Source organism: Leptodactylus fuscus, chromosome 11 (genome assembly GCF_031893055.1).
Source record: "Leptodactylus fuscus isolate aLepFus1 chromosome 11, aLepFus1.hap2, whole genome shotgun sequence".
Lineage (NCBI taxonomy): Eukaryota > Metazoa > Chordata > Amphibia > Anura > Leptodactylidae > Leptodactylus > Leptodactylus fuscus.
Window position 1 is genome coordinate 48,929,729 of NC_134275.1, and position 25,641 is coordinate 48,955,369.

At 45.8% G+C, this 25,641-nt stretch overlaps 1 protein-coding gene across 1 annotated transcript in view; it reads left to right on the forward strand.

Annotated features, from left to right (window-relative positions):
- NUMBL (NUMB like endocytic adaptor protein) overlaps positions 1–25,641 on the forward strand; it is a 42,342-nt gene that overhangs the window by 7,839 nt on the left and 8,862 nt on the right. Inside the window, exon 2 of the mRNA XM_075259927.1 lies at positions 18,646–18,789. The gene's annotated coding sequence lies outside the window, so the exon portion shown is untranslated. The remainder of the gene's footprint in view (positions 1–18,645; positions 18,790–25,641) is intronic.

A 25,641-nucleotide genomic window follows, 5' to 3' on the forward strand; every position in this document is an offset into this window, starting at 1 on the left:
ACCCCACTGTCCTGCCTCCAATCTGTCTTGGGACCTGTCAGCGGAGCCGCAGGGATCCCACTGTAAGTGAATGGAGCCCGTCAGGGGGTACAGGGTGTGATAGATCTGTAATAAACTAAAACTGCAGTGCAGATGTGAACAGAGCCTTAGCATGCTTTGCTTCTAGCGTTGATTCATGACTGGTCTAGAAGACGAGCGAAACGTCAGGACCCATCATAATAAATGGGAGACTGGTTGGTGGCTTTAGATGGCGGCTTTTATAATAGCAGTAAAGTAAGAACATCTCATGTGAACTGCTGACTGTCCTACAAGACTAGGACGTTTGTGGGGATTCCTGATAGATGAGGCGAGGTTTGGGAATCGTGCGAGCGATGCACCATATAACGATATTGAGAACACATCAAGATACTGTATTTAGGAGGGCCCTGACTTTTGTCTTCTTGCGCGGGTTTACATTCTGATATTAGATAAATACACTATTTCATGATCAGACATAAGCAGATGTGACAGATCCCTCTCGTAGATCACCCAGATACAGACACAAACCAGGCCTGACCTATGTTCACATTACACTAATGACACGAGGGTGAGATTTATACTAATGTGTCCACCAAGCCCAGGGGTATAACAATAACTACATAGTGATATAGGACGACCATAGCAAAATATGGAATAATCCCGGAAGTTACTGCAGTATTCACTCTAATAGCAGCAGCAACAGGTTATATACAATGAAGTTTATGAGTCAATGGTCTCACTAAAGTAAAGGGATAATACACACAGTGATGTCACAGTACAGAGATATAATACACACAGTGATGTCACAGTACAGAGATAATACACACAGTGATGTCACAGTACAGAGATAATACAAACAGCGATGTCACAGTACAGGGATAATACACACAGTGATGTCACAGTGCAGAGATAATACACACAGTGATGTCACAGTACAGGGATAATACACACAGTGATGTCACAGTACAGGGATAATACACACAGTGATGTCACAGTACAGAGATAATACACACAGTGATGTTACAGTACAGGGATAATACACACAGTGATGTCACAGTACAGGGATAATACACACAGTGATGTCACAGTACAGGATAATACACACAGTGATGTCACAGTACAGGGATATAATACACACAGTGATGTCACAGTACAGGGATAATACACACAGTGATGTCACAGTACAGAGATAATACACACAGTGATGTCACAGTACAGAGATAATACACACAGTGATGTCACAGTACAGAGATAATACACACAGTGATGTCACAGTACAGAGATAATACACACAGTGATGTCACAGTACAGGGATAATACACACAGTGATGTCACAGTACAGGGATAATACACACAGTGATGTCACAGTACAGAGATAATACACACAGTGATGTCACAGTACAGGATAATACACACAGTGATGTCACAGTACAGGGATAATACACACAGTGATGTCACAGTACAGGGATAATACACACAGTGATGTCACAGTACAGGGATAATACACACAGTGATGTCACAGTACAGGGATAATACACACAGTGATGTCACAGTACAGGGATAATACACACAGTGATGTCACAGTACAGGGATAATACACACAGTGATGTCACAGTACAGGGATAATACACACAGTGATGTCACAGTACAGGGATAATACACACAGTGATGTCACAGTACAGGGATAATACACACAGTGATGTCACAGTACAGGGATAATACACACAGTGATGTCACAGTACAGGGATAATACACACAGTGATGTCACAGTACAGGGATAATACACACAGTGATGTCACAGTACAGGGATAATACACACAGTGATGTCACAGTACAGGGATAATACACACAGTGATGTCACAGTACAGGGATAATACACACAGTGATGTCACAGTACAGGGATAATACACACAGTGATGTCACAGTACAGGGATAATACACACAGTGATGTCACAGTACAGGGATAATACACACAGTGATGTCACAGTACAGGGATAATACACACAGTGATGTCACAGTACAGGATAATACACACAGTGATGTCACAGTACAGGATAATACACACAGTGATGTCACATTACAGGATAATACACACAGTGATGTCACAGTACAGGGATAATACACACAGTGATGTCACAGTGATGTGAATATTGCCCATAGTAAAACATTGGATGGGGCCACAAATGATTCTCTGAGCTCCGTCTGTCATCCATAGTCAGAACTGTTTAGCATTGGGCTCCTTGGTTCTTGGGGCCCATAGTATTTGCTATACTGACTTTCCAGGTAGTTACACCCATGGTATAGGCGACTCGTCTGCTTCCGTTTTTCTCCTGATGGTTGTCGCTCCATTATTTATGTGCCGTATGTATATTATCTGATATGACGAGTCCACGTGTAATACAAGCCTGTGTCGTATTGATCCAGAAAACCTGCGACGCTGATGAAATCTATTCTAGAAGCAGAGGATGGAAAGTCTCCGCTCCATTTCCAGTAACTGGATCCATTGATTGATTTTTGCCTTCCTTGTTATGGAGATGTTTTGTCCATACGTGTTACTTACACGCCCGCCGACAATCTCCGAGGGTTTAGCTCATGAGACCGACATATACTGGAATGATGACATCTCTGGACTGGTATTTTCTGCCATTAGCAATATTTTCCAAAAAAATCTGCAGTAATATCACAATACAAGCAGAGTCTATGGTAGAGCTGCAGAACAGCAATGTGAACAGAGCTTAAGCAGCACAACAAGGGGGTATAAACCTGACGGCCTGATTTTTAGCCGTACAAGTCAGTCGCCTTCTTTAGGATCTTTTCTATTTCCCGTATCACATCTGCTAGACACAGAAGCCTTGGCGCAGGTGTGAGCCGTAGTCACCTTATAGCGTGTAGAAGTCATACATTGCAGTATTAAATGGCAGCCCTGACAATACTCGCTCGCACTGTCATGTGCTGTATATGGTGTCGTCTTATCCATTGTTCGCCAGGCTCGCCCTCGTTTCCTGCAGTTTTTGTTCTCTGCACCGAGGCGACATGTCTATATGTATAATGCTCTGCACATACTTCTATAGGACGTTCCAGCAGATGTTCACTTGTATAACAGGGAGTCGTTTCAGTGGTAGGTCCCTGCTGGCCAGGTAAATTTGCATGGCCACCCGACTCTCCTCTACCGGCCCCAGATTTTCTTCTCCTTGCTGCTGGTTTCCTCTGGCTGCTACTCCTTGATGGTTTCCGCTCTACATGCATAGTTTGATTTCTTATCCTGACCTTGACTGTAGGTTTGGATTCTGCTTTTGTCTCATTCCCGGGATTTATCACCTGGTACTTCTCATCCTATTCCTGGTTCTTCCCTTCTGACTTTTTCATTGTGGGCCTTATCCGACCAGTCTCCTGGTAGCAATGACTAGGCTTCCCCAAGTGCACCTGCCGCCAGTCTGTGACTAATCTGGGAATCCAACTGGAAAAGTCTGTATCTCCTTGTGGGAATTCAGGTGAAGATTGGAGAGATTACCCCAGATGCCTTACCTTAGTGGCTGCTTTCACGTGAATGATCTGTTTCCAGGACTATAAAAAACGGATGTCTCATTTCTTGGGGTCCTGAAGAACCGTCCATCACCACATCCCATTGAGAACAACAGGAGGCAGATTCAGGACACAAGTGGTTTCCAGGATCAGCTGCAAATTCCTGTGTGTGAACGGCTCCTTAGAGTATCCACCTTGTCAGGTGTCTGATGTCTTCTGCTTCTCACGGGAGATTTCCATGGCTGCTCCATGCTTTCATCCTGAGGACCTTCCCCCTTGTTGTATCTGATCCACATGGCTATAGCTGGACTAACTTTTAGTAGAGATTACAGACTTTCCTTCAGAATCTTGGATGAAGGACTTTAGCTCACATTGACCAGAGACCTGCTACATAACCATGGGGCCAAATGGGGAAACCAGGAATATGACTCGTCTGTCATGACTTGAAGCAGCTAGTAAGATCAAAACATAAAAAGCTAATACATTTTTGGTCTACTTATCTTTTCTGAGTCTCACAGTCATCCCTTTTTATGACTCCCTTCCCATAACAGACTATAACCATTATCTGTACACAATTCCCAAAGCAGATGAGCCTGCTTGGCATTTGCTGTCATGACTAACCTCGTCCATCACCATGATCTATATTTGGTGTGCCGACTAACCTTGTCCATCACCATGACTTATATTTGCTGTGCCAACTAACCTTATCCATCACCATGACCTATATTTGGTGTGCCGACTAACCTTGTCCATCACTATGACCTATATTTGGCGTGCTGACTAACCTTGTCCATCACCATGACCTATATTTTCAGTGCCGACTAACCTTTTCCATCACCATGACCTATATTTGCTGTGCCGACTAACCTTGTCCATCACCATGACCTATATTTGCTGTGCCGACTAACCTTGTCCATCACCATGACCTATATTTGGTGTGCCGACTAACCTTGATCATCACCATGGCCGATATTTCAGACGTTCTCTCTTGTATCTTCTTAATCCTTACTTTGCCCTGTAACCTAGTGAGGTCCCCCCACCCCATACAAGGACACCGGTGTTATACATTCTACATCTAGTTGAGGTTCCAGGTCTCAGACTATATATTTTTGTTCCATGAGTTCTATTCTAGTGTTTGTTTCTCTTCTCCGGTGATATCGGTGGGACATTGGATGCCAAATCTGTCATGACTGGAAGAATCTAGTCCAGGGTTTCCAACCTTGTCAGACTCTGGGCTCCCCTACCATATTATTTTTACTAACAGACCAAATATATCCTAAGGATGCCGATAACATTGCATGAAGACATGTGGTCCTCTTCTCAACCCGAGTGTTGCGGCCCCATGACGGATTTCCACGGCAGCCCTGTTGTAAATCGCTGATCTAGTCTATGTGATGTTTTTGGAAAATGCTGCAGTGTCGCCACGTTTTGTTAAATGTAGCTCGATATTGGCGCTGTATTAGATGGCTATGTACGATGAGGCGTCTTGTCTCCTCTCATTCATGGCCTCTCCAGCCCCTTCTCCTCCTCATCTGCCGCTATGCCCTCCTTGCATATTTCCATTCATTCATTGACTCTCCTCCATTCATAGGCTTCCAGGCGCGCTCATTACCATATAATTGGGGACTTGGAATAGCGAGTGGGTGAATGAATGAAACCGCAAATTACCAAGACATAAAGGAAATTTTCATATCTCTGGCCCGCTGGCTTCTCAGCATAGTCTGTTTTTATAGCCCTGCAGCCTGACGGCGCGGAGCTCATTGGTGGGGAAAACAACCTAGAAATTTACAGAATATGTCAGCGGCTTGTCTTCAGTGGCCTTAGAGCTCGGACTGCAGGAATATTCATATGGCAGCTCATAAGATGCTCCCTCCTACAGTGATCCGGCCGTATGCTCGTCCCCATGTGGCTGAAGGGCGGGAGGACATGGCTGTTTAGGAGTATTTTTGTTTTTTCCGAAGTGCTGTGGATGGGGATTGACAGATTCATCCCGGAAATAATAAACCATTAATATGTCACAGTGGACTCTGCTGAGCCGAGCAAAGGTAATTCCCTGGAGACAGTAAATGTACCTTTACGAGCCGGCCCATCTGTGATGGTTATTGGGTTCACTGATCGGCGATCGACATCCTTGTCATGGTTATAGATTAGGGATTTTTTTGCAGTTTTTCTCTCTTAGGTTATAAAGGATATGGGATTGTTCTCTTGGTCTTTGCCCATAAACATAAGATATCACTGGTGTGACTGCAGAGAAGTTTTGCTCAATGGGAGCCTAAAGCTCCTAACCAGTCCAGACCAGACAAAGAGACAGAAGGTCAAAAACAAAGGGGCTCAGAGCCAGGTGGAAAGGATTTCTGTCCATCTTAGGGCTAGTTCACACGTGGGCAAAGGGGAGGTTTTTGACAGCGGAATTCGCTTCAAAAACCTCTCCTTTAACATGGTGGTCTATGTAGACCACTAGCTTTTTTTTTCCTCCTAGCGTTTTCCGCCTGAAGAAGCGACATGACCTTTCTTCAGGCGGAAAACGCCTGAAGAATTGCATAGAAGTGAATGGGAGGCGAAAACCGCGCGGTAAAAAACAAAACCGCACGGTTTTTTGCAAAAAAAACGCGCGGTTTTCGCCTGCAGTTTCTATAGCACATATAGGAAAAAAAAACCCTAGCGAAAACCGCTAGCGAAAACCGCGTCAAAAACCTCGTCAAAAACCGCGCGGAATGCAAAAAACAGCGTCAAAAAAACTCCTCGGTTTTTTACCTCGCACAAATAAGCTAGGCGGTTTTCACGTGTGAACTGACCCTTAGAGATCACTGAGGGTCTTGAAACTCAAACCCCCACTGATCAAAACTTCTGACTTCGCTATGACCTGTTGTTTTTTTGTATAATCCAGGGCCATAATCGAAAATCTGGAAAGGGGTCTCCACCTACCATAGGCCTGTAATAATACTGAGGTGGGGATGGGGTATTTGACCTAAATGAAAATCTCAATCAATTGGGTGTTTTACCTCAATTACGGTTAATGGCAATTATTTAGGTCATGCTCCATTATGGTGTCTGTTGCGCAGACTTTGCAAGATTTGCTCGGCGGTTTTGTTCAGACCGAACACGGCTAAACTAAATCTGCTAATGTACTCTGGGGTCTCTTCACACCAATGAAATCCAGCCTACTACCCCCTCGGGAATGGTTTTGGGCTCCATTACAATCTTCTTCTGTAGTAAGGTAATGCCGAGCATTGTAGTCGGTCAGTGGTGTCAGACTGGCCTGCCACAGTACCGGAGGATCCAGGGTCTAACACAATAATGGGCCAGCAGAAGACTCCCGAACTTGTAGGACACTATGATCCATTGCTTAGAGTTGCTGGAACAAGGACCCCAGAAACATTATAAAGAAGCCTCAGTCCAACAATGGCTGTCTCAGTTTCTGGAATTCACCCTAGTATAGGAGTATTTGCAGTATTATTATATGATCCCGGTGCTGACCAACCATCATATAGTTGTCCACCGTTGTATTGGTTACAACACCCCAGAGATGCCAATAGTTACGTACGGAGCCAAAGACCCTATAGATGGGACCTGTCATCTCCAGCGGACCTGACTGTGCTACTCACACCGAGCTCCCTGATGGTGTGGAGTACTACACAACCATGGCAGCGTCATCCTCATCTTCTGCCTTTCCCCAGCAGGTCTATAATTGAGTTTAATTGAACATTTCCCATCTGAGAGATTCTGCTCCGCTTATTTTTCTTGCTGTTCACACCAAAGAATCAAAATAGCAATTTCCCCCGGGAGAAGACAAAGGACAGGGAGGAGCGGGAAGATAATGGCTGCATGAATCACATCGTACACAAGTTCATCATCAGGTTACAGAATCTTGGAAACGTAAGGAATCTCCTCCTCGGTATCTTCACGCTCCTCTGGGCAGGTTGTTATTAGTGTCTTTATAGCTCTAAATTTACAATATAGGAAATGACTGCTTGAAATATTAGTCTCCTCCCCGTTGTCAGAGAAGATTCTACAAGAGCTTTGGGGGGTTGTAATAGAAGGTTTGTTACTAGTAAGAAAATCAGGGCTGTGGAGTCGTTGTCAGGGCTGGCTGTGGGCGGAGCCAGAAAAGTCTCAAACTCCACCTACAAAGTAACAATTCTACAATTATGATGTAATTAATTAGATGCCTCGTTTGTTACAGATTTACTTTTATACGACATCAATCACTTGCTTTTTCATGAATTAGAGGATTTTCAGATTTTTAGAGGAGAAAGAATGTCAGGTTGAGGTAAAGAGTAATCTGAGTCAAGCTGTGGTAAAGTGGAGGAGTCTCCGTCAGGTTCGGGTAAAGTGAAGGAGTCTGCGTCAAGTTGGGGTAAAGTGAAGGAGTCTCCATTAGGTTGGGGTAAAGTAAAGGAGTCTGCATCAGGTTAGGGTAAAGTGAGGAAGTCTCCGTCAGGTTGGGATAGAGTGGAGGAGTCTGCGTCAGGTTGGGGTAAAGTGAAGGAGTCTCCTTCAGGTTGGGGTAAAGTGAAGGAGTCTCCGTCAGGTTGGGGTAAAGTGAAGGAGTCTGCGTCAGGTTGGGGTAAAGTGAGGGAGTCTCCATTAGGTTGGGGTAAAGTGGAGGAATCTGCATCAGGTTAGGGTAAAGTGAAGGAGTCTCTGTGAGGTTGGGGTACAGTGAAGGCATCTGCGTCGGTGGTTTGGCCTACTGACTCCACAGCCCTGGTTAAATACTGTGGGTTCCCATTGGGGAGTGGGCAGTCAGCTTATGACACCTCTGTTAGAGCTCATCTCCCTTGTGTATAAAGGATTGGGCATGTTGAAATGCGACATGTCTGAATCTTTTATTTCCCCAAACGGGGCTGAAATTGCTCACTATTTCCAGTTGTTCACCTGTCATCTGTGGTCAGAGAAGCTTCACTTTGTGGGATCCGTTTTCTTAGGATGTCTGTATTTAATTTAATTTTTTCCAGTCTTTTCCTTCTTCCATTATTGTATACATTTGTTCCATATGATCAATGCCGCCCAAAGCTTTTCTTTCCAGTGACCGTTCCAGGACGTTCCTTGCACCTCTCAGCCTGGATTTCCTCGATCCTTGCAGACAGTCGCGCCGCTGCCTTTGGCTTGTGAAAGGTTAACAGACCTGTCTTATTTCTTTCCCTCTGAGGTCAGACTTCCATATATTTCCTCGTTCCACTTACGGAAGGAAATCCTTTTGTTGATGCTAAAATAGAGACCCTCCCTGACGTCTCCCTGGCAGTCTCGGGGGTCCGCACCCTTATAGACACTGAATGATGGTGATCGAGGAAGGAAGTTGGGGGCTATTATTTCTGTAGGAAGTCCCACTCCCTGCGGTGCATTTTTGTCTTCCACAGTGATGTCACAAGTACAATGAATGATCGGTATAAAGCCACCTTGTGTCCTGCGTGATGGCGACTCAGACGTTGGGAGGTTCCTTATTATATAATGCTATTTATTATCACAGAATTTTCAGAATTTGTTTTTTTCACATCATTGCTCAGTTTATGGCCGCGATGTCAATTTAGTGTCCAAGCCATAATTTTACTCTGAGACTTTCCTCAAGAGTATTCCGTATCTGATGTACTAACATGCTGGGGACGTAAAATTGTCACCAATATGGTCGATACGCCAAGAGCTGGTACGTCTTCGGATCATGTACTAGGATTGTAACCTTATGGTCATTCACATCCTACACAAGGGATAAACTTTGTAATGCGTTTCTTTCCTAATAGGGTTCGAGTATTTGTAGAAAGTGAATTTCTCAAATGTTTAGTTTGTGCCCTTGTAAACGCCAACAGTCTGGACCGAGTAGGGGTCCGGGCTGACCCCACGTATGTTCTAAGGCCTTATTACCTGATACCAGATTATAAATCACTGGTTATACATCAGGATTGTCAGATTTAACAGAGTGTTGCCATACAGATATGACAGGTATTATACAAGAGACAGCGGACAGGCATCGTATAAGTGGCGGAGGACAGGCATTCTACAAGTGGCAGACAGACATCGCACAAGTGGCAGAGGACAGGTATTATACAACTAGCAGAGGAGAGGCATCGTACAAGTGGCGGAGGACAGGGATCGTACAAGTGGCAGAGGACAGGCATCGTACAAGTGGCAGAGGACAGGCATCGTACAAGTGGCAGAGGACAGGGATCGTACAAGTGGCAGAGGACAGGGATCGTACAAGTGGCGGAGGACAGGTATTATACAAGTGGCAGAGGACAGGGATCGTACAAGTGGTGGAGGACAGGTATACATGTGGCAGAGGACAGGCATCGTACATGCGGCAGAGGACAGGCATCGTACAAGTGGCAGAGGACAGGCATTATACAAGTGGCGGAGGACAGGTATTATACAAGTGGCAGAGGACAGGGATCATACATGTGGCAGAGGACAGGCATCGTACATGCGGCAGAGGACAGGTATCGTACAAGTGGCAGAGGACAGGCATTGTACAAGTGGCAGAGGACAGGCATTGTACAAGTGGCAGAGGACAGGCATTGTACAAGTGGCAGAGGACAGGCATTGTACAAGTGGCAGAGGACAGGCATTGTACAAGTGGCAGAGGACAGGTATCATATAAGTGGCAGAGGACAGGCATCATACAGGTGGCAGAGGACAGGTATCATACGAGTGACAGAGGACAGGCGTCATACAAGTGGCGGAAGACAGGCGTCATACAAGTGGCGGAGGACAGGCATCGTACAAGTGGAGGACAGGTAAATTTCAAGTCTACTCTGCGCACCAGTTACATAAATGACTTTATATGTCGGCCATATAAACCCATAAAGGGGTTCTTGACTCTTGATCACAGGTCACGTAATTGTAAGCAGCACCCGGCCGCTTGCTCTGCCTTCTCCCTCCTCCACTGGGCTGTGCTATCCGGACTGGCAGCCTGTAGTAAAGCAAACCCTCGTGATCTGGGCCCAGTCCTGGCTCCAGTCGCATGACCCAGAATCCCTCATTACAAAAACTAAAAACTGATTTAGGCTGTGGCCCCATGTTGTGGAAAAGCTGCCTTTTTTTTTGCAGATTTTGCTGTTGTGGTTTTTTTGTTTTTGTTTTTTTAGCTAAAGGCAAGAATGTCTGTAAAGCCAAGAGTGCTGTGGTCGGCCCAGGAAGTTCTCCCTGTGTAGTATAATAGTATAGTATATAGTATAATGAGGGGCTCCAGGTAACTGTCTTAAATAATTGAGGTTCACGCTTTTGTTGGGTGAAAGTTCTGTAATAAAATCTGCAATGGTTGAGGGTTTGTGGTTTGGGGTCTCCATAGGCAGATACTTGGGGTCTCCCTACTGCTGTTTGCTATGGTGTGTGTGTGTGTGGGGGGGGGGGGGGGGCAGGAGTTGGTGCATTATAAGGTCCATTCAGGTCCCTTTTTGGGGTGCCCTCTATTGTTGATATGATTGGGAGGATGACGTAAACGTTATTTGTATTCCTATTGACCAACATGGCTGCAATGTAAGAGCCCGTGATGACCACATGTGCGGGGATGTGACCCAGATACCAGAGATGTCTTTAGGCTTAAAGTTTGACAAAACTTTTTCCAATTCTTTAGTGAATGTGAAAGTGATGTCTAGAAGGGGCATCTTATTGATTCTTAACCCTCCGTTGTGTCTAGAAGGATCTCGTAGGATAAAAGCCCGGACCCCGGCCTTGCTCCAACCAACTGCTGGTGATCTGTTAACCCCGGGTGGGGGAGGAAAGTCTAGCAAACAGCTGTCCTGATTTTTTTTGTGTCTCCGTTCCTCCCCAGCTGCTTTCCATACCCTCTCCGCTGTCCGGATCCTTTGTCCCGTCGCTCTCAGACACCTCCCTCTAGGTCTCCACACAGCTGTTGCCAAGTATGACTTTTCTTGGCCTTAATTAAAACGAGGATACACAATGGAGAGGAAGGGGGGCATCAGTCACGCCTTCCCCGGCAACCACCCTCACTGGGCTTTGAGGCCTAGCGTGTCCCTGGAAGGCCTATGGCTGCAGTAAATGAGCTTTTAGTTGTTTCGAGGGGGGGGGATGTTTTGGGGAGGAATTACTGTTGTCGCAGCATCTGTGTCCCATTCAGACACTCGTGCTGGAACTATTCAAGTGACATAAAAGGAAGGGCGGTGGGTATTGTCTCCGGCACACGCTGCCGTTCCCCGTCATCCCCACGACCCCCCTGTGAGCCAAAGGTCATTTATATTAATTATTTGTGTGGCAGAATTAAGTGACTTGCACTCGCCATCTGTAAGACTCCGCCACGCTTCTGTCCGAAATATTATTTACCTTCTTATGCCCAATCCCCGGTGGCCTGCGCCGAAACGGCAAAAAGTCTGCCGGAATAGGATGGGCTAAAAAATCATCAAAATACAGGTTGAAAGAATTTTCTGCTTCATTTAAAGTCAAGTTCAGCCAAGATCCAAAATCCCAAAGGTTTAGTGGAATTTGGGGGGGGGGGGAATTGGTCAAAGTTTTACAAATTTTTACAAATGTTGAAATATTTCCAGCAGTTAACTCCGCACTTGCTACAACTTAATGAAAATCTCTGGAAAACCTCAGATTTTGGGGCCCCTCGTGTGCAGATGAACCCCTCCCTTTCGGCAGTTTCCACCACACAACGTGGGGTCGTCGGAGCCTCACAGGCCTTTTTTATGGGTGATTGATGTCGGGTTTGGTCGCAGTATTTGACTCTGTTCCAATAACCGACTGGGAGTCAATGTCTGGTATATTGTGTGAGCCGGGAGCCATGGAGCAGCAGGTCGTCCTCCAGCCATGACGCCATGTAGGATGAGGCCCGCTAGGCCTGTGGCTTGAGCCGGGCCGGGGCCTGAGCCTTCTCGCTCGCTCTTTGTACAGCTTGAATGTGGAATAAGTTTGTGTCAGTGACGAATCACAATAACTAGGACATGATGTGCTGGTGGGAGAATATCTATAAAATTTAGGGAGGGGACCCAGAGTACATATTTATAGGCCCCAGTATGTCAGGCCCTGGCTAGGCAGTGATTCAAGTGTTATATTGTGTAGGACTCTTAAAGGGAAGAGGCAAACACAGGGAGAACATACAAATTCCTTGCAGATGTCCTGGCGAGATTCGAACCCAGGACTACAGCGCTGCAGTGCTAACCACTGGGCCACCGTGTTGCCCCTGGGGTTGTTCAATTTTGACATCCCAGTTTGTTTGAGAGATCTCCTAATGATAAGCTTTCCCACTAATCCTCTGCACGTTTTTAGTTCCACTGCAGCGCCTCCGCAGGAGAAGTGAAGCATTACACTGGTCTTATTGAAGTCGGTTTTGTCTGTAAAATTTATTGATTTCTTTATTGCACCATCATATTCCGCAGCGCTGTACACACTTTGTCAGTGGTTGTCCCATATAGGGATCACTATATAACTTCGCTATGAGTATGTATAATACATGAAGAGTCGGGTCCTCCAGACTGAGACTCTCTATAGCGGTGCTCCACTCTGGCTCCTAGAGGATGTCCACCATTCAGTACACTGAATATTACCCAATATGGTACCCAGGATACTCTTGTATTACAAATGATTCCGATTTCACCCTCTTATGTTTCAGACTAATAAACCAATATGAAATGTTGGGTCTTGTGCACACAGGGGAGTTCAGGAGGAACGTATATAGCCTAAGTGTCCCAGCCTGAACGCAGTCGGGAGACGGGAACACCTTACATTTTGGTGATCTGTGATGCTCAGAGTCTCTGTCTGGCCCTGTACTGTATATAGTACAGGCCATATAACCACCAGGGGGCAGGAGCTCCCAGCGCCATTGATCACTACGATACAAGGAGTCCCGGTATCCTCATTGGGTTGAGGCTGGAACATCTGGTCCATGTATGGAGCAGATTTTGTGTCCCGGATCTCATTGCTTGGGGCCTCGTAGTTACCCTATAGTAGCCTAAACCTGTCCGGTATTGGATAGACTTCAGTATTACAACTTTAGTTCCATCTACAAATCCAATTAAGAAATGAAAAGATAACTATCTTTTTATGGAGATGCTAGTCCGCTTGAAAGTGCATCGGAGGCAGGGTCTAATTTTGCAGATTTTCCTGCAAATGCTCCGACTCTCCTCTGGAATAGGTGTCCAATGACTCCCCATAAGACATGATTGACGTTTTTAGCCTATGTCTGCACTTGGTAGACAAATCAGGCCCCGCCTCCAGTGCACTTGCAGGCTGATTTGTAGATCCATAGAGATATCTGAGCATTGTGTTATCACTGTGTGGCACAAGAATATGTCTCTGCTCCTACTGAGGGCCCCTACATGGCGGTATTATTGGTTTGGGGGGCATTGAGACCCTAATGGACCTCCTTTATTTGTCTTGCACCTTTCGATTGACCGTCATCTGCTGTCTAGAACCCCCGGGGGCTTTAGTTATAGTATAATATTCAGAGCCCTGGGCTACAAAATAACCCTCCGAGGGCAGCCCCAGCACGGCCTTGGTCACACCTCACACAGGTCGGACTATGACGCACATTCATCCTATAGGGGGTCACCCTATACTCCCATAGTGGTCCCAATTACGGGGATCCTCCGCCAGCAGTGACAGGACGGCACTCACCTCTGCAACGCTGTCGCCACCACTCTTCTTAATTCCGTCAGAATCCGGTAACCTGGCAACTATTTCCAAGGAGACCGTGTTCCCAGGATATGTGGGATGTCGCTGACAGCTGAGGCCTGGGATCAGTCATCAGTGCAGTATAGAAGGAGGTGAGAGTATATGTGAGGATTGGGGAACCTATAGAACTATATGGAGGTGACTGGATACAGCCCTGTGCCAGAGTCTCCAGTCTGTGCAGCAGGTTAGCACCCGGGGCTTTGCTTAAATGCCCCATTCCTAGGATCTATTCACACACTGCAGGTTTGTTGCAGAAATCCTAAGCGGTGGATAATCCGTTCCATTCCTCTCTGTGGGGATGTTTTGGTGCGGAGGACATGGATATTGGTAAGTTCCATTCACATCTGATGCAGAAATTTTTGCAACAAATCTACTACATGTGAATTCTCCAGTATACTGCCCCCTTCAGGGCTGACTATAAACAACCACTGGCTGACCCCATATTGTCAGGGTTGTCTAAAAATCCTCCAATGGTGCAGAACAGAAGCTTTACTAACACTTAAAGGGCTCGTCCACTGTCAGACCAATATGAAGAGACAAATCTTATTGTCTGTATAATAGGAAGTTGTACGATTTTCCAATAAACTTTCTGTATCAATTCCTCACGGTTTTCTAGATCTCTGCTTGCTGTCAGTGGATACAAATCAGTCCATGGTCGTGTGATGTGCGGCCTGTGGTTGTGTGATGTGATGTGTGGTCGTGTGACGTGCGGCCCTTGGTTGTGTGATGTGATGTGTGGCCCGTGGTCGTGTGATGTGCAACCCATAGTCATGTGACGTGCGGCCCGTGGTCGTGTGACATGTGACCCGTGGTCGTGTGACGTGCGGCCCGTGGTCGTGTGATGTGACGTGCGGCCCGTGGTCGTGTGATGTGATGTGCGGCCCGTGGTCGTGTGACGTACGGCCCGTGGTCGTGTGATGTGACGTGTGGTCGTGTGATGTGACGTGCGGCCCGTGATCATGTGACTGCGGCCCGTGGTTGTGTGATGTGACGTGCGGCCCGTGGTCGTGTGACATGCAGCCCATGGTCGTGTGACGTGCGGCCTGTGGTTGTATGATGTGACGTGTGGCCCGTGGTCGTGTGATGTGACGTGCAGCCCGTGGTCGTGTGATGTGACGTGCGGCTCGTGGTCGTGTGATGTGACGTGCGGCTCGTGGTCGTGTGATGTGACGTGCGGCTCAGATATTCTCTCAGATATTTGCTTAGTGTTTGTGCCTCTGTTGTTCTTCCTGGAAATATGTGAATACACTGATATCTAGTTGTCACCATTCCACGGATCGTTACACCCAGTGTACAATCTCTGCTCGCAGTATCAGACTATATAGGGGACGGCAACGCCGAGTTATCAACTTTTTATTTGCCAGAGGAATAACAGAGGAACAGCACGCTGCAGAATTGTTATTTTCTGCAAGATACAAGTATTTCATGAAATATTAAAGAATTATATGAGATTATATTAAATTGAATCCTTTAGTACATGACACGTGTCAGTAGAGCGGAGGGTTCACGTGTTCTACCTCGTGCTGGGGTTTTATTCTCTGGGGGTCTTAGTTCCTATACTTGCTTATCTGCCCCATGTCCACCTATGTTTGGTTATATAGAAGGTCCGTCATAGAGTGCAGCCTTATACTATGTTCCTGTATATAATTTTGGGGCAACGAGTGCCCTCCTGATCCTCCATTGTGCTGGGCATTGTAGTGTCACTTATCAGCCCCTCTCCAGACGCCGGTCACACTGGATGAGGCGATTCTTCAGCTCGGCTCTGCTATTATCCCTCTGCCAGGCTGTAAATGTGGCATTAAAGCCTCTAAGAGGAGCCGCGGCTAATCCGGGAGCCCCCGCTCACCAGGCAAGGCTTTGTGGGGGTCCACGGTGACTTGGGGATTAGCACATGTGCCATAGCTTGGGGTTTGTTGCCAGTATTGTATGCGGTGTAGATGTGGCAACAGAATGATTGAAGTGAGAGTATAGGCGGTGTAATAAGAAGTGAGAAGACACGCAGTATAATAAGAAGCGAGAGGTTACGCGGTATAATAAGAAGCGAGAGGACACGTGACGTAATAAGAAGTGAGAGGATACGCGGTGTAATAAGAAGCGAGAGTACACGCGGTGTAATAACATGCGAGAGGATACCCGGTGTAATAAGAAGCGAGAGGACATGTGGTGTAATGAAAAGCGAGAAGACACGCACTATAATAAGAAGCCAGAGGATACGCGCTATAATAAGAAGCGAGAGGACACGCGACGTAATAAGAAGCGAGAGGATACGCGACGTAATAAGAAGCGAGAGGATACACGGTGTAATAAGAAGCGAGAGGACACGCGACGTAATAAGAAGCGAGAGGACACGCGACGTAATAAGAAGCGAGAGGATACGCGGTGTAATAATAATCCCATCATGTGCCTGGTGAGACATTTACACCGCACGATCCTCGCTTCATATCATCACCTCTATGGGACTCTCTTATAAAGAGGTGACCGGGACCAGGGTATTGGATTGCTCATCAGTATCAGATCGGCGGGGGTCCGACCCAGCACCCCCACTGATCAGCTGTTTGTAGAGATGGGTTTTTTCAGTGCATGTTTCCTTTTTTGCACTGAAGTGTTTTACTAACTACATCGCTGGATCAGGCTGAGCCCCTTTGTATATAAGATGCCATTCCCAGGCATTCAGACGTGTACCCGCTGCGGTAAGCCGAGTCTAGCGTCAATACACATGTGAACTTAGTCCTAGGCTCACTTCCAGGAACTGAGGCGGCTTCTGTACATTTACAGCCTGCACGAGGAGAGGGAAAGTTCCCAGACTTCATCTGGCAGCAGAAATATCATCACTTGTCATTCAGGAGTCTGGTAAAGCTGGTTGGTGACCCCTATAAGAGTTACAACAGTAGCTATCAGTTATTGTATATAGCTAGGATTGAGGGGAATAGAAGATGACTCCTCCTCCTCCCTCCCCCTCCCGGACCGGACCGGACACCAATGTTTGGCTACACTAAAAATAACCTAAGGTGAACGGCACACCCACCACTTTTGTGGGGTTTTTAGGACAAAACTTTAAATCTCTTTCAGTATCGCAACGTACAAAGTATTGGTACAAGAAAAGGATTGTAATCTGCAATGATAGGAATGAAAGAACCGTGAGGGGTTAATGGCAAATCGATAGCGGTGCGGCGAAGAAGGAAGTGTCCTAGAAAGACATGATAGTGCAACATGGCGCCGTGTCACCACCCTCAGGTTCTATGAGATTACATGGTGGCTTTCTTCTAGACATCAGCCTTGTTTTATGGGCTATGCCTGATATTGTAGTTTATAGCCCTATGTACAGAGGACCTTTCACCTCCTCCAAGTCCAGCTCTTTACCTCATCTAATAGCCCCATCTTCACTGATTCCAGCACAGTTGGGATTATTTCCCCCACCATTCCTGAGCAATCACTGCTGACAGTTTTGGTGCCTGATACAGCATTTAGTCTGTCTACTGTCAGGAGGGCGGGGTCAGGCAGGAGCAGAAAAGGGGGTGTGATTCTCACCTCTGACATTGGCTTCCTGATTGGAACTCTGAATCACGCCCCCGTCTGACCCTGCTCACCTGACAATACAGAGGTGAAATGGCACATTAGGCACTAAAACTACCTGCACTTGTTGCTCAGGAATGGTGGACGTGAGAGAGAAAAATCCATCTGTGCTGCAATCAATGGTGGTGGGGAGAGGGGGCTGAACTAGAAGTGGTGAAAGGTCCTCTTTCAGCTGTAACCTCACACACTCCAGGGCTTAGGTGCAACTACATCCTCTGGACCCCCTCAAGTTACACCCCATGAGGGGCAGTTTGTACTTGTAGAGACTCATTTATGTTGCCGGTTTTCTGGTGCACAAGGCATAAAAAATTCTAAAAACTTTCCTGAGAGGGGTGAGGGGCGTGGTGTGTTGTGGTGTGAGGGGCGAGATGTGGGAGTAGGGCTACATTTATTATCATTACTGGATCTCTGCAGTCTATTCCTGCCACAAGCTGTCATACATTTCAGCACAGCCCCATGGAGGCTCAGCCTGGCCATAATTTGGGCGCCCCCCTATATAATTGACCCCATTGATTTCTGTCCAGGGTTAGTGTCTGTACCAGGCAGTATACAGTGACATGTTGTGAAACTGAAGGCTGGGTCACTAACAGGCCACGTACATTTGTTACCCCGTAGCCCTGTCACCACTCGTGGACGTTCCATCTATACTCCGGCCTCTGGGTCTCCTCGGATTAGGGAGGGTTAGATGTTCCCGTACTGGGAGCCGCCGCTTACTCCAAACCTCCACTGTCACTAGGGCAGATCTGTAAGACTCCTGGTATTGGAAATCTCCTTGAAATGAGACATCTGGTCCCGATCCCTCGGAGAGATTTCACCTTCAGAGCGTTGGTCTTGGACAACAATCCGAGGCCTCGATATTTGGAAGATGTCGTATATTAAATTGCGTTTGTCGTCTTCTTCTCTTTGCAGATCTTATTATCGAACATCCTCTCCCCGGTTATCTCTGGCAAACATCTCGCTGGCTGTCCTCGCTGCGTTTTCGGGAGGGATCAGGAGGAGAACTTTAACTATTGGATGCCCACATCATCTCACCCTGCCGCTCCCACCAGCACTGTAAGTAGAGCCAAACTCCTCTATGACCTGTAGACACCTTGATGACCCTCTGATATTGGGCACTCCGCTCCCATTATGCCTCCTCGTACCCCAATGGCAGAACATCCATGAAGGTTTCCTGCTGATTCCATGACATTGGGGAGTTGTCGCTTGTGTATTTGCTGTATACAGAGCGGACAGTCTTCTCCAGCTGCCCCAGGGATGAAGGGACCCTCTGTGGTCGGGACGTCGTCCCCGCTGGTATAGACTTGTGTTTGTGCTGTTTTGTCTGCAGCGTTTTCTTTGTGACTATTCTATCTGCGATGTGTAGTATATATTGTCTTGTCCATGCTGCAGGGCGTATATGGTGCCAACGCCGTACAATTGGTGATGCGTCCCATAAGGGGGGGGGGGCAGATGACGGCTCTGTGTAGACGATGTGTTTGGGGGTCTGGGCTGTTGTAGGGGACTAATGGACTGTCTATCTGTTCTCCCACAATGGCTGCTATAGAATTCTCCGCTACAAAGCCAATACCCACCGAGGGGTCTTTATTTTTTGGCCAATCCACAACTAATTAGTGGCTCACGAGACAAAACCTTCTTATTAAAAAGGATCTGTCTGACTTGTCCGGCTTTGTTTTCGCAGCTCCCCTTTTTCCTGAGCAGTGGGGGGCCCCACATACAGGGCCACACACATCACCCCATCTATAGTCTTGTAGAGAAAGCCTATGCACAGAATAGGGGATGTGTCTGATTGCCGGGGGTCCGACTGCTGGGACTAACGGGGGTCTCCCGAATGCCCCATGTGAATGGTCCTGCAGCCCATATAGAGGACGACGGCCAAGCACAGCGTTGTATCAGTCCTGTAGAAGGGGAGCGGAGGCCGTACCACCTCTCCATCCTCATGGGAGACTCCCATGTTTGAGGTACAGTGGTCTGTCGTCCAATGATGATAAACCTAGCCCCTCCCTCTGCATAGCATATAATTGTTATTGGTAGGAATAACAACAATGGGGTAACAACACCCTGTCCCCCGACTTGGAAGATGGTAAATGGGGGTTCAGTGTAGAATCTTTTACCAAACCTCTACCCTTCTTGTCTGGCAGTGACATCTCCCTAGAGAACAAAAGGATTGGACATGTTGAAACCGAACTGCCCAATCCTGTTTTCCTTCATGAGTATCAGTCAGTACTATGAGTATACCGCTATGAGGTCAGTACTAGGAGCATACCGCTATAGTATGAAGAAACTACTATGAGTATATTGCTATATTATGAGGTCAGTACTATGAGTATACTGCTATACTATGAGGTCAGTACTATGAGTATACCGCTATAGTATGAGCTCAGTACTATGAGTATACCGCTATAGTATAAGGTCAGTACTATGAGCATACTGCTATACTATGATGTCAGTACTATGAGTATACCGCTATAGTATGAGGACAGTACTATGAGTATACCGCTATACTATGAGGTCAGTACTATAAGTATACCACTATAAGGATGAGGTCAGTACTATGAGTATGCCGCTATAGTATGAGGTCAATACTATGAGTATACTGCTATACTATGAGGTCAGTGCTATGAGTATACCGCTATACTATGAGGTCAGTACTATGAGTATACCGCTATAGTATAAGGTCAGTACTATGAGCATACCGCTATACTATGAGGTCCGTACTATGAGTATACCGCTATACTATGAGGTCAGTACTATGAGTATACCGCTATAGTATGAGGACAGTACTATGAGTGTACCGCTATAGTATGAGGACAGTACTATGAGTATACTGCTATACTATGAGGTTAGTACTATAGTATACCGCTATAGTATGAGGACAGTACTATGAGTATACCGCTATACTATGAGGACAGTACTATGAGTGTACCGCTATAGTATGAGGACAGTACTATGAGTATACTGCTATACTATGAGGTTAGGACTATAGTATACCGCTATAGTATGAGGACAGTACTATGAGTATACCGCTATACTATGAGGTCAGTACTATGAGTATACCGCTATACTATGAGGTCAGTACTATAAGTATACCGCTATAAGGATGAGGTCAGTACTATGAGTATACCGCTATAGTATGAGGTCAGTACTATGAGTATACCGCTATACTATGAGGTCAGTACTATGAGTATACTGCTATACTATGAGGTCAGTACTATGAGTACACTGCTATACTATGAGGTCAGTACTATGAGTATACCGCTATAGTATGAGGACAGTACTATGAGTGTACCGCTATAGTATGAGGACAGTACTATGAGTATACTGCTATACTATGAGGTTAGTACTATAGTATACCGCTATAGTATGAGGACAGTACTATGAGTATACCGCTATACTATGAGGTCAGTACTATGAGTATACCGCTATACTATGAGGTCAGTACTATAAGTATACCGCTATAAGGATGAGGTCAGTACTATGAGTATACCGCTATAGTATGAGGTCAGTACTATGAGTATACCGCTATACTATGAGGTCAGTACTATGAGTATACTGCTATACTATGAGGTCAGTACTATGAGTATACCGCTATACTATGAGGTCAGTACTATGAGTATACCGCTATACTATGAGGTCAGTACTATGAGTATACTGCTATACTATGAGGTCAGTACTATGAGTATACCGCTATAGTATGAAGAAAGTACTATAAGTATACCGCTATAAGGATGAGGTCAGTACTATGAGTATACCGCTATACTATGATGTCAGTACTATGAGTATACCGCTATACTATGAGGTCAGTACTATGAGTATACCGCTATACTATGAGGTCAGTACTATGAGTATACCGCTATACTATGATGTCAGTACTATGAGTATACCGCTATACTATGAGGTCAGTACTATGAGTATACCGCTATACTATGAGGTCAGTACTATGAGTATACCGCTATACTATGATGTCAGTACTATGAGTATACCGCTATACTATGAGGTCAGTACTATGAGTATACCGCTATACTATGAGGTCAGTACTATGAGTATACCGCTATAAGGATGAGGTCAATACTATATACTGCTATAAGAACAATGGGGGGATTCCCCGGATTACTGGATCGCCGTGTCTGACACCCCCCCCCCCCTCCCTCCTGGACTGTTTTGCTGCTGCTGACTTGTGTCCCCGCCATTTGTACCCACAACTCGCCCCATGGATGTGACTTCAGTGAGTTCTTGCTGGGCAGTTCCCTGTTTTTGTTCTCGGCTGACCAAGGGGTCTTTAGTTTACTTTCTTTGCTGGTAGCAGACTTTTTGAGTATATTTTATGAAAATTGACCCATAGCCGTCAGCTGCTCCTACCATAGTGTCACATAAGATCCCCCCCCACCCTCCCCGCTGCAGCCCCCAGTCCATAGTCATCACAAGGCCGAGCTGCAAAATGTTTGTACAGAAGACAAAAAGTTTAGTAAATGTCTCCTGTATCCAGGGCAATGTCTCTCCCGGCAATGGCATGTGACTCCAAACTCTGCAGGGTTATAACCTCGTCTAACACAGTGCCGGGGATTGTACCCACTGAGTATTCCTCGCCAGTCCCCGACAGCGCCCCCACCCCCATAACCCTACAGGCACAAAAAACACACAAACTTGTAATGTCCCCCCAATACCCGAAGCAAGGGCAAAACGTGAAAAGTATAAGATTATATAAGTCTCCTATACGCAGAGGAATCAAACACAGTGATGTCACAGTACAGGATAATACACACAGTGATGTCACATATACAGAGATAATACACACAGTGATGTCACAGTACAGGATAATACACACAGTGATGTCGCAGTACAGGATAATACACAGTGATGTCACAGTACAGAGATAATACACAGTGATGTCACAGTACAGGATAATACACACAGTGATGTCACAGAACAGGATAATACACACAGTACAGTCACAGTACAGAGATAATACAGTGATGTCACAGTACAGGATAATACACACAGTGATGTCACAGTACAGGATAATACACACAGTGATGTCACATATACAGAGATAATACACACAGTGATGTCACAGTACAGGATAATACACACAGTGATGTCACAGTACAGGATAATACACAGTGATGTCACAGTACAGAGATAATACACAGTGATGTCACAGTACAGGATAATACACACAGTGATGTCACATATACAGAGATAATACACACAGTGATGTCACAGTACAGGATAATACACACAGTGATGTCACAGTACAGGATAATACACAGTGATGTCACAGTACAGGATAATACACACAGTGATGTCACAGAACAGGATAATACACACAGTACAGTCACAGTACAGAGATAATACAGTGATGTCACAGTACAGGATAATACACACAGTGATGTCACAGTACAGAGATAATACACACAGTGATGTCACAGAACAGGATAATACACACAGTACAGTCACAGTACAGAGATAATACAGTGATGTCACAATACAGGATAATACACACAGTGATGTCACAGTACAGGATAATACACACAGTGATGTCACATATACAGAGATAATACACACAGTGATGTCACAGTACAGGATAATACACACAGTGATGTCACAGTACAGGATAATACACAGTGATGTCACAGTACAGGATAATACACACAGTGATGTCACAGAACAGGATAATACACACAGTACAGTCACAGTACAGAGATAATACAGTGATGTCACAGTACAGGATAATACACACAGTGATGTCACAGTACAGAGATAATACACACAGTGATGTCACAGAACAGGATAATACACACAGTACAGTCACAGTACAGAGATAATACAGTGATGTCACAATACAGGATAATACACACAGTGATGTCACAGTACAGGATAATACACACAGTGATGTCACCGTACAGGATAATACACACAGTGATGTCACCGTACAGGATAATACACACAGTGATGTCACAGTACAGGATAATACACACAGTGATGTCACAGTACAGGGATAATACACACAGTGATGTCAAAGTACAGAGATAATATACACAGTGATGTCACAGTACAGGGATAATACACACAGTGATGTCACAGTACAGAGATAATACACACAGTGATGTCACAGTACAGGATAGTACACACAGTGATGTCACAGTACAGGATAATACACACAGTGATGTCACAGTACAGGGATAATACACACAGTGATGTCACAGTACAGGGATAATACACACAGTGATGTCACAGTACAGGGATAATACACACAGTGATGTCACAGTACAGAGATAATACACACAGTGATGTCACAGTACAGAGATAATACACACAGTGATGTCACAGTACAGGATAGTACACACAGTGATGTCACAGTACAGGACAATACACACAGTGATGTCACAGTGCAGGGATAATACACACAGTGATGTCACAGTACAGGGATAATACACACAGTGATGTCACAGTACAGAGATAATACACACAGTGATGTCACAGTACAGGATAATACACACAGTGATGTCACAGTACAGGGATAATACACACAGTGATGTCACAGTCCAGGGATAATACACACAGTGATGTCACAGTACAGAGATAATACACACAGTGATGCAGTGATGTCACAGTACAGAGATAATACACACAGTGATGTCACAGTACAGGGATAATACACACAGTGATGTCACAGTACAGGGATATTACACACAGTGATGTCACAGTACAGGGATAATACACACAGTGATGTCACAGTACAGTTAGCTCCACCCACTTCTTTGCTGTCTCCGATTCCCATCAAATTTTCTTTATGCCCCCCCACATTATAATGTCTCTCTTCATCTGCCAAAGTTTAGCATAAAAAGCCTGCCCCTCCCTTCTCCTTGCCCCTCCCCTCTACTTACCCCTCCCCTCTCCTGGTTTGACAACTGCTCCAGGGACGGGATCTTCATGTCCCTATTTCACCAGTTACATGTAGACAACTATCACGTCATCCTCATTCTGGACTGTAAGAGAAGTCTCCACAAATCTGCAACTATTCCATATTGTTTGTCATCCACATAGACCCCATATTAGTCAGTGAGACCCCTGGAGCTCTGACCACCACATAGACGGCATATTATGGATGGGGTGATGATGTTTTTGGACTGCCCTTGTAATAGAGAGTCCCATTGACATTAGTGATAGGGATCAGACTCTAGAGCCCTCTTTAAAGGAAGGGGGGGGGGGGGGTGTCTGTATTTTTTGTTTGTTTGTTTGTTTTGGTTTGTTTTTTTTAATCTAATCCTGTCCAGACTTTTCAATGTATTCTCTAGACCTCCCCTATGGTGTAGGCTGGACCCCTCCTCAGTTGTTCTCGCCCTTATTTGCTGCCCCGCAGCTGTTCTGGGGGTTCTCAAAAGTAAATGCCCCCTAGTTGGGTTTCTCCAGCCGCTGCTCATGTCCAGGCGGGATATTATCTCCCGGCCGCTGTTCTTTCCCGGTTTGTCTCAGCAGATTAAGCGTGGCTGAGCCTCGGTGACACAGACCCCCGCCCGCCTGCCCTCGCCTTATTTACTTTGCTCTTTTTTGCTGTGGTCTCTCCCATTCTGGCTCCGCCCCTTTCTGGGTAAATTCTTTTTCCTAACATATGTTTTTAATCTGGGTCACATGTCTGGAGGGCGAGCCCGGAATTCTGGGAATGATTAACCCTTCGGGGGGCTTGAGGGGACACATTTGCATATTGATATCATTCTGATACTTTTATATTACATTTATATTTCTCCATAGATTTGTTCTCTGTGAGATTCACACCCAGCTTTCCCAAACCTCTGAAAAGCAAATCTGCCTTAGTCTTGCAGCCAAACATTTCCTGCTGAGCAGCTTCAGGCCTGCAGCTCTCCAGATGTGTGGCCTTAGGGTGTCAGGGCATGCTGGGAGTTGTAG